General features: G+C 35.4%; 1 protein-coding gene across 2 annotated transcripts in view; it reads left to right on the top strand.

Moving 5' to 3' along the window:
* LOC139114559 (band 7 protein AGAP004871-like) overlaps window positions 1-17,753 on the top strand; it is a 110,302-nt gene that overhangs the window by 74,299 nt on the left and 18,250 nt on the right. The gene's annotated exons all lie outside the window — the stretch shown is intronic.

Genomic DNA, 17,753 nt, shown 5'->3' with positions numbered 1-17,753 from the left:
ACCATTTGCGTATTTAAAAGGGGGAAGGAGTCCTCTTGTATGAACGGAAATGGAGAGAGTACATCTGTGTTCGTAACGTTTGTTAAGAAAGGACACAACACAGTTTCGATGTTGTAAAATATCTGGTAAGAGTCACACTACATCCGTTGAAATCCGTCTCCGGCTCACTCTCCGTATTTAAGCACGCCCCGTGTTGTGAATACTAACACCTGGGAAAGTGTCAAGGTACCATGACGATAAGGTTAACGCAGGCCATTTACTGAAAGTGTACCTCAATTAAACGCTGAAACATCAAACCTAGCACATGAAATTTTAGAGGAATTGCGATGGTGAACGTAAGTGCATAATAGCCTGCGATAATGTCTGACCAATAGAATCTTTTAGCCTGTAATTTGAAATCGCCCCTTTTGGCAGAGTTTTAAAGAGATAACTCGTACTGAAACAAATTGCGATAGTTGAGATATTTTTTATAGAAACGTAAACATGTAAGAGCCTGGTTGCAATGAATTTTAAAATGGTGGTTACATATACATCTGAGAAGTGTTTTTTTAGTGTTTAACCTTCAGCTGTTGTAGCTATCTGTGATTAGACCAAGTTATAGTTTAATAAAGTTTTATTGTTCCCTGAGCTTTACACAGATGGTAGCTTCTGTAACCAGTCAGCCTTTCCATGTTAATTGTCTGTCTGCAGGCTCGGTCCACCATATTTATAGATTTGTTCAGATTTTATGGATGTCTGCATTTTTTCCACGGCCTATGACTGTTTATTAATGTCATATGAACTTTAGTAAACATGATAAGGGTCCAGAAATAATATAATAATAATAATATTGCGTTCTTATATAGCGCACATATCCGCAAGTACATGTGATCAAGGCGCTTTTACAATTATAATTACCCCTGGTCACTGGACCCAATATGATACCACTCAACTCCCTGGGGAGCAAACAACAGCTCACATGTGCAGCCAATAAGCGCAGCAGAGCTAAACACACACATTACAACCACTGTCCTACCAGGTACCCATCACTCCTGGGTGGGGAGAAGCAATGAGGAATAAAGTGCCTTGCCCAAGGACACAACACCACAGCCATGCCGGGGCTCGAACTCGCCATCCTTTGATCGTGAGTCCACTGCTCTAGCCACTGGCCCATGATGCCTCCAGAAGTGACTAACATGAAGTTTGTGGATGAAATGTAGGTTCTGATTGACCAAGTTCAAGCTTACCTTATCAAAACTTCTTTGATGAAAATAATGCTCTTGATCAGTCCTTCTCTTTGGCAGTGTAACATTTCAGTGGGTTACCTAAATTACAAAGCAATCAAGTATGATACAACTGTGAACTTGAGGTGGGACTGGACTTGCGCTATCAAAATTAAATGTTGAACTTCAGTGTTCTCTCACGATTGCTTTTGCCATTTATGTAAATTATTACTATTAGCTTAGATTTAGATATCGATCATTTAGCATAAAAGTGAATGCTAAAAAACAGATAAACACAACTTTTCCAATCCTGTAGGGCAATTTAAGCCCTAACAGTTTATGTTTTCAAAAAGGTAATATTCGGTAAAAGCCATAACAGTTTGAGTGGGCCAGTGGGTGCTTAGTTTAAGAGTTTCTGTCAGATAAACACAGTTGGGTCTTTTGAGTGAAACTGAAGTTCTAAAGTAAAGCTCTGATTAAATTTGAAGCAGGAAGAAGGTTGTTCATTTGTTGTTCAGACAAAGGTTGACAATTTAAAAGTCTTTGTACAATCTTCATCTTTATTTAATGGTATCTATCTATATTTGTACTGTTTGGACAATAATCACAATCATACCAATCCATAATCCAATAACACTAGGTCAAAATTTGTAAGACAATAGTTGTAAACATAGACACAAAACAGCACAGAACAGACAGTAAATAGATGGTACACAAACAAAGTCAAATTCATGAAAGAAAGATATGTGGACCTCTGGCCAAAAGACCAAGAAGTGATGTCAGGTGTTTCGAAAATAGTAAGCGCATCCTGCCCCACATGTGGCACCCGCCATATATCAATCTGTAATGTCACCGATGCCATCAGTGATCATTTGTCGAAGAGAGATATTGATTGTCCATCACAAAATTTGGAAACGATAGTTTTCATAAAGTTATGTTTACATTGAAAATTATTTGCTAGTTTTAAGCACTTTTGAACAGTTATTGAAAAGTCCTTTCAAAATTTATCAAAAACAGCTGCTTGCGTACGTGTTGTCAAATTTACCCAAGTCCGGCAGTGACAAGGAAGGTCACAGTGTGCAGAACAGAATACTAGTAGGTGTTTTCTTTGACAGTGAAATTGCTTCTGCAATCTAAGAGTTAGATTTTCCTCAACAGGATTACACTGGGATTTGACCGTGTTTTCTTGTCAAATTATTGGCATTATAGTGATTATCTTTCAGAACAGCATTCTCTCGTTCTCACAAAAAACTTGAACAGCTCACAGCTGAGCGTCATGATGATTGCATTGAAATCATCATCTCTGTGAGCTCAGATGACACTATAGTTTATCCGAACACACTGGGTGACCGTACCTGTGTGGCAGGTTGCTTCTTTTTTTCTACGCTGAGCTCATTTCAGACACAATTAAATTTCCACAAATTTATCAGAGTCAGGTTGCCTGGCAATCTAGGTTTGCGTGACAGTTAACAACAGTTGTTGTGCTTTGGGGGATCCAATCATGGGTATATTATGGCCGACCTATTCCCCTTTATTTATCGGTTGTGAAATTTGATTGATAATACTTGAGTGATGAACCAAGCCTCGGGCAGCCATAGCTTTCATATATTTTTCAGCGAGTGTTTTTCAACAAAATCTTTTGGAATGGTGTAATTACCCATAATCCTTTGCCATGATAGAATAAGTCTGTTCTTTCTCCGGGCAGTGCTGCTTTGCCAGAGCTGTTTTATGAAATCTTGCTTGCTGTGATGGTACACTTTCAGCCTTTGACCAAAAGTTCCAGCGGCAGGTTGCCTAAGAAAAATTGCTCAAATTGAACACCCATCTCTCTTGGCTTGAAAGCCATCGTCAAGCATTTAATCTGCAAAAACATGCAATGAAAGGCTGTATGTTGTTGAAATCTGCTGCCACTAACGATATTCTGTTATTGATTAAAATGGGGGGATTTTCTCAGCAATTTAACTCAGTATATGTTCATTAGTCAGCTTGAATCATTGAATATTTTTCTGACCGAAAGGAAGACGGAGGAAATTTAGAAAAAAAATTACTTTTCAAATAGTTTCTATGACAACAGTACTCACACTTATTTGCTAAAAGTATTTAATTACTCGTGGCCACTTGACAGGAGCACTCCGTTTTATGAAAGTAATAGTTTTTCAATTTTACCTGTTATGTAAATGTCACAGTAGGTTAATTCAGGTAGAGTAAGGCCGCTTGGAAAATGTTTTGATGTCACCAGATGCAGTATAAACCTTGATGGGCTGCATTATGGAATTCCTGCTATTCAGTCTGAAAGAAGCTTTTTAATCACTGTGTCCAAGTAAATTTGATGTGTGTTTAGGTGATGCACGGTTTTTAATGTGCTGCCAATCTGGGGAAAAATGGCTTTACGTTCTGATGAAACAATTTTCATTCTTTCGTGCATCCGGGAGGAACTTTTCATACGCAGCTGAAAATATCTTACTTTGAGTTTGGTAAATTAGTTTTCGCATCTGGTAAGCATTAGCACCACTCTCACTGATACTGCAAAAGTACTCTTCACCTCTTACGAAAAAGGAGGGATTTGACCAACCAGGCTGTAGAAAGGTAAAAGAAAAATTATAGAATAACAACTCATTCACTCCTGAAAAACCAAACTTACACAGTAAACACCCCTACCGGTACTCAAGATGTAGGCAGAGCTTGAAGTCAGATGTAATTCAGCAATTCTTCCACTACTCTGAGTTGTTAGCTTTGCTGAACTGAACACATAATGTAATCTATCGTGTAATAACTCTGATCGCAAATGACGTCATTTTTCTTCCATATACGCACAAAATAAATATTTGTGCAAATTTTCTGCAAGAACGATGAAAATCAAACCTGCTAGTGTTACAATGGATACTGAAACATGTAAAAATCATACTAATTTATGGCTCAGACTACAAGCTGCAACAACAGAAATGCATGCAACAATAAAATTTGTCTGAATTTTGTGTCCGATGTTGCAAACATGCAGCTATACCTAGTAACAAACCTGAAATCGCGATCAGCGCTATTAATGTTATTCCATTTTAATATGCAGTATATATAGTATGTATAGTGTATTACACTTCTGTTTGAGATTTTACATGTTCACATTAACAGCAACATGTCAATTTTTTTTGAATTTTTGAACAGTGCCTGATATTATTCAACTTTTCCTTTCAAAATTGAATGAAATATGTGATGAAAACTGTGATTCTAGGTGTAAGCTTGAGAGACAAGCATTCAAAATCTACATTGCCTGAGGGCCCAAGAGACAGTCATTTGAAAATTGGTTTGTAATACATCCATAAATTATTGTTAATAATTGCATCAAGTCGTATTTTTAGGAATTCACAAGGCAACTTAGTCACAGGGCTAACAGCTTGATGAAGCCCAATTAACTGTTATCTTTTCACACATTATTTTCAAATGCAACTTATGTAAAAATGCTTATCAAAATGTGATCACAGAACATTATGCTTTTTCAAACATTGGTGATGAATGCACATTTTAGATTTTATACAAATAAATAATTTATGAGTTGCAACTAGAACATGGCCGCTGCAAATGTGTATTAGTGTCTGAATTTAATCAACAAAATACATCACCAAGGATTGAAACAGTGACACGTAAAAAGATAACAATAACAGGAATCCAAAACTTCTCTAGGAATATTGGACGGTATTTTCATAAGCGAAAAACAAAAAGACACACTGATACAGTGAGCTAATGGGGCTTTAAGGCATCTCTTCGGACCTGATCTTCAGTAAATGAATTTCGTGACCTTATACATTTTCTCTTCAATGCTGGGAAATTGAACATAAAAATTGCATTGAGTTCGATACCAATGCATAAAAATTGATGTCAATTGATACTTGAGTTAAAAGTAGAAAGCAATTTGCACCTGAAATTGGATGTTCATTATTTAAGAATCAGTGAATTTGAATTCAGTTCTGTCGGAAAAATCTGTTTCGGGGCTGCTGCACACTCAGGCTTTGGCAAATTGAACATTGTCCTTTCTTTCACTTCAGGCAGATTTTTGATGTCGATCGAGTGTACTTAGTATAATGTTTGTGAAAATTAAAGTTTCCAAATCATTGAATGACCGAATTTACCATATATGGTTGATGTTCAGTGGTTTATCTGCACTGCAAGATGAAGAATATCACATTACACAAGTTTCAACATGAGCATCATATGAAATTGAAATAACTGAATCAATTAACCTTGATTTTGCATATACATAGGTATAATTAAAATTTTCTAATTGAAACAGTACACTTTTGACCCATATGCCTCACACATAAGCCACTTGAAATTACTTTCCAATGAATGATGAAGCCGATTGAAAACCTGTCATCTTCTACTCCAAAAAACAATATTTCGTCAAATATGTCAAACTGGTTTGACTGATATAGGATTTTTTTGCTAAATGATCAGTTTTCCCTGTCATATTATGCACAAGGATAGGGAAGGAAATTGTATTTTGTCCCCTTGAGACTTTTATGAGCAAAGGGTGACGTAGACATTGATATCTTGATTGTATTAAGTATTCCTCAGAAAGGACGGGGCATATATCTAAAAGACCATATAATTACGGCAAAGTAATGGTTCCTAAATGGCTCTTTAGAGGTATTTTATCTGGCTGATTTTGCAAAAGGGCTCAAGTCATCAAGATAAACTACTCTCATTACTGCTCAAAATTGTTTGCCGACTGCGGGGAAAATTATCACTTGTCCATGAAGCGTAAATGGCAAATCTGCCACAAGCTATCCAAGACAATCATTGTGTGTGTAGTTGCAGTCAGTCCCTAATTTTTCCTATGATGGGAATTTGCATTGTGCTTTTAAAAGGCATCAAGATTAACTCTGACATGACAAAAAATGATATTTTTACCTTCAAAAATGCTCGCTATTTTATGCAATTTTATCTCCAAAATTAAAGAGCTGGAACTTACCCTTCAGCCGAATACACTGCGTTAATACTGAAATCCTGTGCACTGCTTCTGTGATTCACGAATAATTGTACAGTATGACCTGAAGAAATGATATTACATTAGGTATTCTTGGCGTGTATTCATAATTTAATTGAATCGTACCTGGATATAAACCCAGTTAGTGCAATAGTCAACCTGTGCTCATGTAATCTGTCTATTTCTTGCTTTAAAATCATGTGCAATATTAACGGTACCCAAGAACAGGTCAATGTAATGAACTTGAATAGATAACTGGGAAAAATCTGTTGCATGAATTAATGTAGTAATGTGGATGTAACAGTGGCTGCCTCACCTGTCCAATATTCCTTGAAATGTTGTCTAAATTTTACATCCTATACACACTTTGAAAACCATACATTCAATTGACACACAAAGAGCACATTCAGTACATGACATTATATTCATACATATACCAGAACAACCATGGAAGCTAAATAACAGTTGTCGGTAAGATCCTGCCCAACACAGCATGTTAACATTTATTATGATCTATAAATCTGTTGTTCTTTCATACAGTATTTTTAGTGTCTTTTTTATTGCTGACTAAATTTATTCATTTTAGTTTTGCATCATCTGCTCTTTAAGGATCCTGGCAAATCATCCCAACAGTCAGACATAGCTGAATATGCTCTGGTATATTGGACAGTTGGTTTCAGAGGAAATGATATTGTGACAGAAAATGAGAAAGTTAGCCCAAAACTTTAAATAATGCAAAAACCTGCATATAACTTTTCAAAACTATTGGACAGTCTTGGAAAAGCAATGTTTTAGCCAACAATGACAAATGACATCTGTACACATCTGAGTGAGCTCATCAAATTTGAAACCTATCAGATTAGTGGTGTTGGAGAAAATGATGTTTTGACTAAATTTTTAAGATATTGGCTCTAAAAATGTATATGTGCCAATTTCATGAATTATTTGATTAAATCTAATTGAAGTCATCCTTAGGCACCGATAAATCAATTTGAAAGCTATTTTGGACGAGTGGATTTAGAGATGTTCTGTTCAAAAATGAGGAAAAAATCCCCAAATACTAAATTTCATGATCGTTTCAATACAGCTGAATAAGTTCATTTTAAAGCAGGATAGCCATTGTCAAGTTACCCACAAATGTCCAAAACAAGCAAATATGTAAATTAGCAGTAATTATGTGACTGTCATAATCAAACTCTCTTCAGTTCTTCATTCTTGAATGATAGCTATTTTAACCCAAATGTCTATAGAATCTGATCTGCAATTTCATAGAAATCACACTTCTAGAAAGGCAGATAGGCAGACAGATAGACAGATGACAGACAGCAATGTGACATCATCTCCCAATAGTAACCATGGAAGCTAAAATCAGCATTTGAAAATAGAGACACGCTACTCATATTATCAGCAGGCACTTAACATTTGAAGGGAAAATACTTTTGGAATGTACATTTATCTTTACATAGTGGAATAGTTTTGTTAAGTTGTTGGGATGATTATAAGCCAGCCTAAGTACTCAGTATTCACTTCTTGAAACAATTTTCAGTGCCTGAAAATTGTTGAAAATTCTTTGTTAGTTATTAAGCTTGACATGTGGATTCATTTTGAAGAATAAAGTAAAGATCATTATCAACATCTTGTTAGGAAATAAAAATAATTTACCCTAAATTTCCTTCATATAATAAATGATGAAAATCACGGCGATATTGGTAATTTGAGATAACTAGCTTGTCTGTTCAAAAAATGTGCATGATGTGTCCTGAGTATTTTCTATTGTAAAAAACAGACTATTTTATAGTGTCCTGAAGCAAAAGTATGAGCATGGCATTAAAATTAAATTGTTGAGGTATGTGCTGTCTAATAAGTGAATTCTCAAATGCAAGAACAGATGTTTCAGAACAAAACAGAAGTGCGGCATGATTCACATGCTTGCAACACAGAATTTAATGTCCTTATGAGATGCTCTATGTTAGCCAGATTACATTACATTACCATGGGTCAAGAAATCTTGTCCTATGAGATACTGCCCAGAATTTAATGCATGCTCACTAGACTGTATGCATCTGAGACAGGTTTTGTTTTTGTGATGATATTGTCAGCTAAATCCCAGCATCAGAAATTTTACTTCCAAAAACTGGCAGGGTTAGGTCGTCTGTTGATTAACTTTAAAGCTTATTTTTTCATGAATCATGGAAAAAGCATGATGTCCATGCAGTTTGTATCCTTGAAACTGAGAAATCCTGCTCAAACTGTAAGAATTTCAACCATGGCAAAATAAAAAGTCAAGTACCGGAAATAATGTATGAAATATGAAGAATCATTTACGACAAGAAACTGGTTGATTTCAAATTGGCAAAATCTAGCAATGTTGACCTGGAATGCTTTATAGTTTCCCACAACACATTAACTATGACATTTTTTATAGCTCCAGGGAGGCAAACAGAAAATGGATTCATGGATGGCGATAACATGGTCGCTGTTTTGAGCTTGCCTTAGATGTCTCCAGGGATTCGCGATAATGTCTGATGTTCTGATAGCATTTTAATGGTCGTTAATGGACAGACAATTCATGGACAATTAACAGACCACATAAACAGTAAAAATGGGTATGACCATGTCGCCTTGAGGGATTTTTATCAGTTGCATTTTAATACAGAGAAGTGATAGCAGGTGTTCTGCAAATTGTCAACACATATTTTCCTTGTTTAGTCACCTGTAATAACAGTATATGAATTAGACAGATGTTCCTGTGTATAAATCCCTCAATGGGGACATTGTTTTCTGCAGGGAACTGATAGTAAAAAACGTGTAATTGTGTCTACTACAGCCATGGGCAACTTCAGTAGGCAATGGAGATGTGGCCTAGTGGTTTTTGGCGGGAAAATTTGCAGGGTAATTTTTTGTTGGTCAGAAGTTTTAATCATATAAAAATATACAGAACAGCATAATGTTGCAAAGGGTTAAAGTAATACAGGCCATTATATACTGATAACAATACAAACAGGCAATTTTCATGTATTTACAAAAATCAAACAACAACAAGTGATAGATGATATATAAATCAAGACATTGCACAGAGTGATGAATGTAGTGGAGAGATATATAAACTCCTGGACGAAAAAGCAAAGAGTGATGTTAGGTGTTTTGAAAAGAGTGAGCACGTCCCATGCTATATATGGCAATGTCATTTGCCCTTTTGTGAGTCACTGAAGAAGGTTGTCAAACTTTAAAAGGCAAGTAGAATTGATACTCTCTGCTGACATGAATCAGCAATGGTAATGCAACATTCTTTTATGTCCATCATCATCACTTTCAATTATTATACATAGACTTGTTGGTAATGCATTAAGTGTTTGAAATTGAAATGAAAATTTAACACAAAGCCATATAAAGTTAATTACCAATAGCTTATTCATAGGAGTTGATTTAAGAGGAGTAATATCAAGCAAATTCTTGTAAAAAAAACATTATTTGAATGCTGGTTTAAAGCAAGAGAGTAGGGTTAAAGTGTCAGTCAACTGTGAGCCAATGATTTTTTGTAAGAAACTTTGCAATAAGTGTCAATGACTTCATGATTGGTAGGTCATTGCTCAATAGTTCCTATAATTTTATTACACAGATGTAAAGGCCAAGGTCAATTATTCAATAACCTTGGAATCCTTCTCACGCTATATGTTAATAAAGCAATGTCAGGTGGCAAAATGATACTTTGCGAAATAATAATTTCATTTTTGCAATGCTGTATATGATGTGGGAAGGCTCACTCCTTTTGAAACATCTGGCATCACTTTATGGTAAAATACCCCTAGGATATGCCTGAGACGCTTCAACTGATGTACGTGATATTTGTGTTACGATTATGTAGTCTACATTGTGTCAAATACTGATTTCATGACTATAATTGTAATCTGAATGTTACAAATGGATAGTACAAGCTATTCATGAATGAATGGAGTTTAACCCTTTGAGTGCTGTAATTTTTCCCACCAAAATTTTAGTGCAACATTTTGCGAAAATTTTAAGAATATTTTCATATCTTTTGGACAAAATGAGCATCACATTCATAGGCTTCAATTTTTTATCAAACTTTTGCCAAAAATCTGAAAAAAATTGACTGGGGTATATTTTTTAAAGGCGACAAAAGTTTACTTTGGTGCTCAAAGGGTTAAGATTAAACATGCCAGTCGCTAGAAGTTTGCAAAACTGCCTGACGCATGTTCCTTTCATAAATGAGTGTATCAAGTGAAATGGTAGTTTCACAATATCTTGGTTTTCAAGATAAAGTAAGCTTTATCTATCCATGGAATTATATGTCACGAATTTGATACCAATTAATCTGCTATGAAGGGTGCATTCTCAGAATAGGGTTTCAATATACGTATGGTTTCATGGGATGATTAGTAACTGAAGGTGCAAACTTGAATTGTACAAAGGCCAAAAGGTGAACATCTGTACATGTGATACAACTGGTTTGTACAGTTATAGAAATGTTGCAACAATCTAAATGCTTCTGCTGGTGTCAGTGCATATAATGCATTTTCATGATCACACTTTTCATATTCTATTACATCTAGCATGTTCCATTAATTTCAACTTGATAGCCCAAAGAATAAAACCGTAAAATTACGCAGTGCATCAGTAAAAGGTTACAAACATGTTATTTCCTTGGAGCATGTGGGCAGGCCTGTCGGGCGGACTTACAGTTCGAGTGTCTATGGTAATCAGTTTACCGAACACAGATGTTCGGTGCATCTTTGAATGGGTTCACAGTGGTCTCTATTCATCAGTAAATGCATGATATGTTAAATCTGCACTGAATTGCAGTTTTTCAATTGTGTTTATAATGAACAGTGGCTTTCAGTAGGTGTACATGAGGTCTTGCCAGCGGGATTGCTCGAATACAATTTAGCATAGTTAATTTTAAGCAGAGCAATTTGTACAGTGTCAGCTGAACAGAAAATCTATTCATCAAATACCTTACTTTGTGAACAAGTCTTGTTGAATAAGAGGAGTATAAGAGATTAGAAGAATCTGGTCACATTTATTATTAAAATGTAACATATAGGGTTGTCAGCATGAAAGATGTTACTGACCTTTGAACTTTGTTAATTCTGTCTGCATGTTATGTCAGCCGCATATTACAGTATCAACAAAGCAGCTTGGTATATAAGTATTTGTGATGTTGAAATTCACTAATCACCTTTTCGAGAGCTTTCACTCAAATTGCATTCATCCCATCAGAACATTAGTATCGTGTGATTAAAGTTTTACAGTATTGACGTATTCTGTCTCTTTGATGAAAGAATATGGTCACAACCATTCTTAACGTTTATCCATCTTAAACATTGATCAAACAAATTTATACTTGGTTTGCAAGATTTTGAGTGTGCACTGAGCATGACTGAGTTGAATAATAACGTTGAGGACAACTGTCTCAAAACCCACACGATTTCACTCCTGCGAAGGCGAATGTACGGTGTCTCAATTGCTTCACACATCAGTGGTTTTGCATGTTCCGTGAAACTTAAGTACTGGATGGACTCAACAATTTACCTGCCATTGAAGCTTACTGAAAGATTATATGCTGATTATCGTACCGATTTATTTGCCAGATTTTATCAAATGTTGCTCAGATTTTGATCGATGAAAACATATTTGCAGTAAGCATTTCACACTAACCATTGTGGAGAATTGCCTTCATGAAGGTAATCTTGAAATTGATTTAACAGCTTGTATGTATTTCCATTTCCCTGTGATTAGACTCACCCGAATGTTAGCCTTGAATGACACTTCTCACTGCCTGTAGGTGTCAGCTTTTCCCAAGGAACAATAATTTGAAATATGACTCCCAAGACCTTGGAGATTGCATTTGGCAGAGAGGGTAGATTATAATTAACGCATGTTACTTATACCTGTCAATGGACAGGGTCGTCACACTGAGATTCCAAGGTCATGCTGTTCCCAAACTGGCTACATGTTTCAAGCCTTGGGAGATAATTTAGATCACAAAATCAAAATGATACAGTATAACAAGTATTGGTTACATGGCTTTCTCTTCAGGTTTTGTACAATGCTGTCGTTAATTTCAAAGTAACACATTACCATGGTGATGCAAAGGTTTTCTCATGTTTTTTAAAGTACAAAAACATCAAGTGTACAATCCAATTATATCATAAAACTTTTTTTGCAGAGATATTAGGGGATTATCTGTTCTACTGTCAATCCTCTAAAAAGAGTTGTTTTAATATTAATTTTACAATTGTCTATAATTTTTTGTCATCAATATTAATTAACAAGAACAAATTTCGATTGAAAAAATGTGACAAGCAATAATTCTGAGGGTTCTCCTCAAGGGGATTTTTTAGGGGATGGGCCACCCCTCTGTGTTTTTTTATCAGTCTATTCATATGTTAAATACCATACAAGACAATTTTCACAACAAAAGAATATGTAAATTATGCATAGTTATGTAAATTGGCCAACCCTCTGTTTTTCAAGCTGTTGGGAACACTAATCTCAGCTTCAATAATAGAAATTTCATAAAATTTGCCACTTGGTCTACATCACGACTAGTCTCTGCGGATCTTCCAACAACCTCAAAAATATTAAAGACGATACCATGGAAATCCTTATCCTGTTTCATGCACTCCAGGAATACCATCAGGGAATTTTAATCTCACGTAAAGACTGCTCAATTGTAATCTCATGTAAGACAGTTCATTAGGGAGATTGGGTTTAAAGGATGCGTAGTTGATCAAATAGAAGATTAAACAAGAAGCTCAAAAGATTTCTTAAGATGTGTATTGGGAGACCTCACTAATTGGGATGTAGGTGCGTCTGTTTTGGGGTTCAGATTCACAGAGATATTCCCTAGCTGTGTGGAAAACTGCCTGAGTAGAAAACTGTGTTCCTGAATGATACTGAGATTATCTATCTCGTACAGGTTCATTAGTGGCATAGCAGCCATGGCATGATGGCATTTGAAACATTGCCTTGCTGTACAATAGATTGACAAAGACGTTCAAATTCCGTGGTTGAAATTTTCACATTGATGTCAGTTTTACCTAGAAGCTGCTATAAAATACTGACAACCTGTCTTCATTTAATTTTAGTATTTAATTTATATTCAGTAATTTGCATGTTGTTGGAGAAAATTTCTTCATTGACGTTTGATATTTTAAGGTGAGTTGTTTGGACAAAATTAATTCCCACCTGTGAGTGAGTGATTGTAGTCAATTACCACTGTGAACTATGATAAGAAAGCATTAAGCTGTAATGTTGTGTAAGGTAGCGTGCTGATATCGTAGCAAATTGCTTCTACAAATGCCTCGGGTCACGTTGTCTATGCAGCTAAACCACTCAAAGTAGCAGGCAAACAAGTTAGTTAGTTCCATCTGCCAAACATTTCCAAGTAAATTGTTCTGCAGGTTTTAGTAAAAAATTTGACTCTTGCCTTGAAACATTTGTTGTGCTTAAATATTAAAAACAAATACCAGAACTGGTATCACAAAGTTTGAAGTTGAGTTTTTGAAATAAGACTACACAAGAATTGGAGCAAAGAAAATATTTATAGGTCCTGGAATATATTAACAACTGTTTAGTAATACATAGACATGTAGGAAAACGTAAAATACAGTATGTGGGCATAATAAAAGCCACCTATCATCAGCATAATTTTGTCATTTCTGAGTTTATATTTATTACCATGTCTTCACATTTGGAAACCATAATCCAAGGCTATCTGTAAATGATGCTTTTAAAACAGTTGAGTACTCGGATATCAAACTGTCTTTTTCATTAATCATATACTTTTATGTGAATCGCATAGGGTAGTTAAGAAATTCATATGGTAGAAACTTTTAAAGCTAAAAGCTATCTTCAGTTTGTGAACACACCACTCTGCATTGATGATAAACTAACAGAGTTTTATTAAGAATAAAAAAGCAGTTAAGGTAAAACGTGACTCGGGAGCAGTTATTCAGACTCTAAAATTCCTACAATTCTTTTCTGATCTACCACTTATGAGGGCTCATTTAAAGTTCTTGGAGAGAGCAAAACTTTAACCGTCTTAGTTTCTCAAAAATCCAATATTTAATTTTTCCCAATAGAATTAACTCAGGGATGGCAGTCATTGTGAATTTCAAATATCGCTAAATGTTGGGCAATTTGTTTCGCTAATTCTAAACTTTGCATTAGGACCTCCAAGTTTTATTGTTGATTTGGTGAGAGAATGGTTAAAATTTTCATTCAGGAAAGTTTAAGCAAAAGTTTAAGTCTTTCACTTTCAAGGCGCATACTACCTTAAAGCTTTCCAACTCTCATTTTCCAATGTCTCCAGTACGGTCCGCACCTTCAACTTTTATGAGGTGGCATTATGTAACTGCATGATACCACTGGTTTAAGGTATTGCGATAATAATATGCAATATCACAATCATAGATAATTGAGTCGATAAAATTTTCATACTTTTCATTTTAAAATGAAATGATACAAGGCATCAAAGATTATTCGTTCAGCGATCTTCATGATGATAAATAGTTTTCTGAAAATGGAAAGTTGGTTATCAAACTTCTGCTGCTTGTTAAGGTTCAAAGGAAGTGCATCGCAAAATTGGACATTGAACCTACCAGTAAGGTGTGACTAATGTACAGTTATTACTAGCCTCTAGGCAAAAAACATTCTAAAGTTTCCATAGTCCTGTGCTGGTAAATTGTGGGTGGAATCTTGCGTTGGTGAGACGATGTATTACCATAGATTGAGAATGACAAATGATAGAATAGATAATTGTAAAATACCGGCTATCATTTACTGTACAACAGTGAATGACTTGAGAGAGAGCATATTATACAGATATATGTTATTGATTGACATAGTAATATGAAGTGAGCGCAAACATATTTTCAAATGTGATGGAACTGTTTAATATTGCATCCTAGATACCTGGAATGGATTGCAGTATCAGTTTAACATGTCCTTCTTCAAAATGAGAAAATTAAACAACATAGTTAACAAAAAATCAATGCAAGATGTTTCAGTAATTTATATGCTTTGTTGGCTTTCATTATTCATTTTTAAAGATAATGAAAATAATAGTAAAAGGTATAAAGATTCTCAAAGCATTCCTTGAACAACATCTGCACACAAGTTTTTCATATCTTTTATCCAGAATGTGTTTCAATTGTAAGTGAGATATATCAAAGTCTTTTCTGCTGCAAAATGACATCTTTTAGCAGAAACGTCCATGAAACGTATGCAGGTTTGTCTTTTTTAATGAGAGAATATATCCAAGGGCTAAGTATCTTTTAATGCCAGTGTAGCCAAACCTTTTTGTCTCATCCCTTTCAAAAGCTTTTATTCTCTCGATGTAAAAAGAATCAGCACATTACTTGTAGTAGATGTAAATGGATCTGCTGCTGTGCATGAAAATAAAGTCTGAGTAAAAACTGAAATGTTGTAAAACTTCTGTGTTTGATCATTTAGAATGTAACCAGCGGTGCCCAGCATAAGTACAAGACTGGTTTGCTGTACTTAAATAATGGCTGGTGAATTTGAAGTTCAAAAACATAATACATATCAAAGGTCTGTGTTCTGTAATGCAGTGTTCAGTAAATTTAAGCTAGATGTCCTTTCACTTGAATGTAGAAAGTTTGATACAAGTACATGAGATATGCTAGCTCAGCTGCTAGGGCTCGAAATTAGCGGTATAGTTCCGCATCCACAGACTACCAACTTTTCCCTGGGGCTACCAAAATCCATGAAATGGTAGCCCACACGGACTACCAAAGCCTGGGACATGAAATTCAGTCAGAGCTAGAACTTGACACGCGATGTCCGTCACTTTGGGACGAGCTGAATGCAGTCAAGCCCAGCTAGCTACAATGTAGCTATCTGGACAGAGTAATGTCAGACTACAACTTTGTTATGCAATTTGCAAAGTCGACAGCGGAAATGATGGCCAATGAAAATGCATTTTTACTACATTTAGATCATAATGTATCAATCACAGTTACATGGAAATTATTGTCTCCTCCCATGTATGGAAAGTCCATGCTCTATTTTTAGCCCTACTGTGCTAAAGCATATGTCTCATGGGCTGAGAGAAAGTTGTTGTCATGGCGACTATCAAATTTTGCTTACAACTGCAAGTATGAAAGGGGTTGTCAATAGGTCACCAAACTTTTGAGTGTCACTGCTGTCCAATTCATACCATATTACTGGTTTCCTTTGGATATTAAAGCTGTGAAAGTATTCACATCAAATGAATAGAAAATTCACTTCATGGGCAGAATCTTGAAAAATAGGTCTTTCCTTGCCTGGTTAAGGGAAAACAATATCCCTAAACTGCAAAATGCATGGGCTACCAGCCATTGTCCCTGGGCTACCAACTTCAGAAAATGGTAGCCCACGTGGACTACCGGGGAAAAAAGTTAATTTTGAGCCCTGTGGCTACTATTACTACTAAATGTGATTTGTTGTTTTGCGTATTCCTAACAGATTTACCGTTTATTTGTTTTCAAAGCCTTTGAAATCCCTGGTGATAGTTTTCTGTATTCCATCCAAATACATTTACTTCCTCTCAGATGTACCGTTTGACTGTTGGAACATGAGTTTTCCATTTAGTCTAACTTTGACACATGATTTATGAGCCGGATGTTTTTTCCCATTCCGGTTGAAGGATTCTTTCATGTTCAGTACTTGTTAAATTACCAGGGTTCATCGACATAGGTGTAGACTTTACAGTCCCCGACTGCAGACAATCACTTAAACACTTTCACCTTTCATGTAAAACCACTGGAAAACAAAATGTTCCGTTGAAACGAGCCGGTTTTTATCCATGTTTTGCTGACCTCTCGTCTCTGTTTACCCAGCGTAATTTCTTAAAAGCATTTATCCAGTCTTCTGTCCTATTTCATTGATCAGTGTCATACACCATCCGTCTCTGCAGTCTATGCATTGCTTCTCATGACAAGAAGTAGCAAAAATACAAGATGTGCTTTTTTATTGGACACAGAGGATTTTTCAGTTTTAGAGTCGCCTGAAGAATATCTCTAGAAGTTTTTCCTGTATTTGCTTTACAAACCATGGAATGTATATTTATGATCTTTTCTTCTAACAAACACACTGGTCTTGTTTGTCATTATCCTTTGTCCTGCAGGCTCAGTGGAATCGGGGCATCGAGTCTGTAAGAGATGTTAACCCTTTGAGGGCCAAAGTCAATTTTTGTCGCCTTTATAAAATATAAAGAACTGTAGCCAATGAAATGTGATGTCCATTTGGTCCAAAATTATCGATAAAATACAGAAAAATTCAAAAAATTGGTAAAATGTCGTACTTCAACTTTTGATGGGTAAAAATTACAGCACTCAAAGAGATAATATCTGTTTAAGTATGTTTCAATGATTTTACCGCTCTTTATTAGAAAGAAACTTTTTTCTTGTTTGTGTTGATTTAGTTGAATTTTACCATATATTAGAGTGAAAGTGAGTGTGTTAATATTCTTCATTTATTTGTCAAAGAACTGAAAGATACTCTATATTTAAATTACACTGTTACTGTGTAAGAATTATTGATAT

This window comes from Ptychodera flava, chromosome 16, assembly GCF_041260155.1.
Source record: "Ptychodera flava strain L36383 chromosome 16, AS_Pfla_20210202, whole genome shotgun sequence".
Classification (NCBI taxonomy): Eukaryota; Metazoa; Hemichordata; class Enteropneusta; family Ptychoderidae; genus Ptychodera; species Ptychodera flava.
The sequence above is the reverse complement of the archived record's forward strand: the minus strand, read 5'-3'. Positions and strand labels throughout refer to the sequence as shown.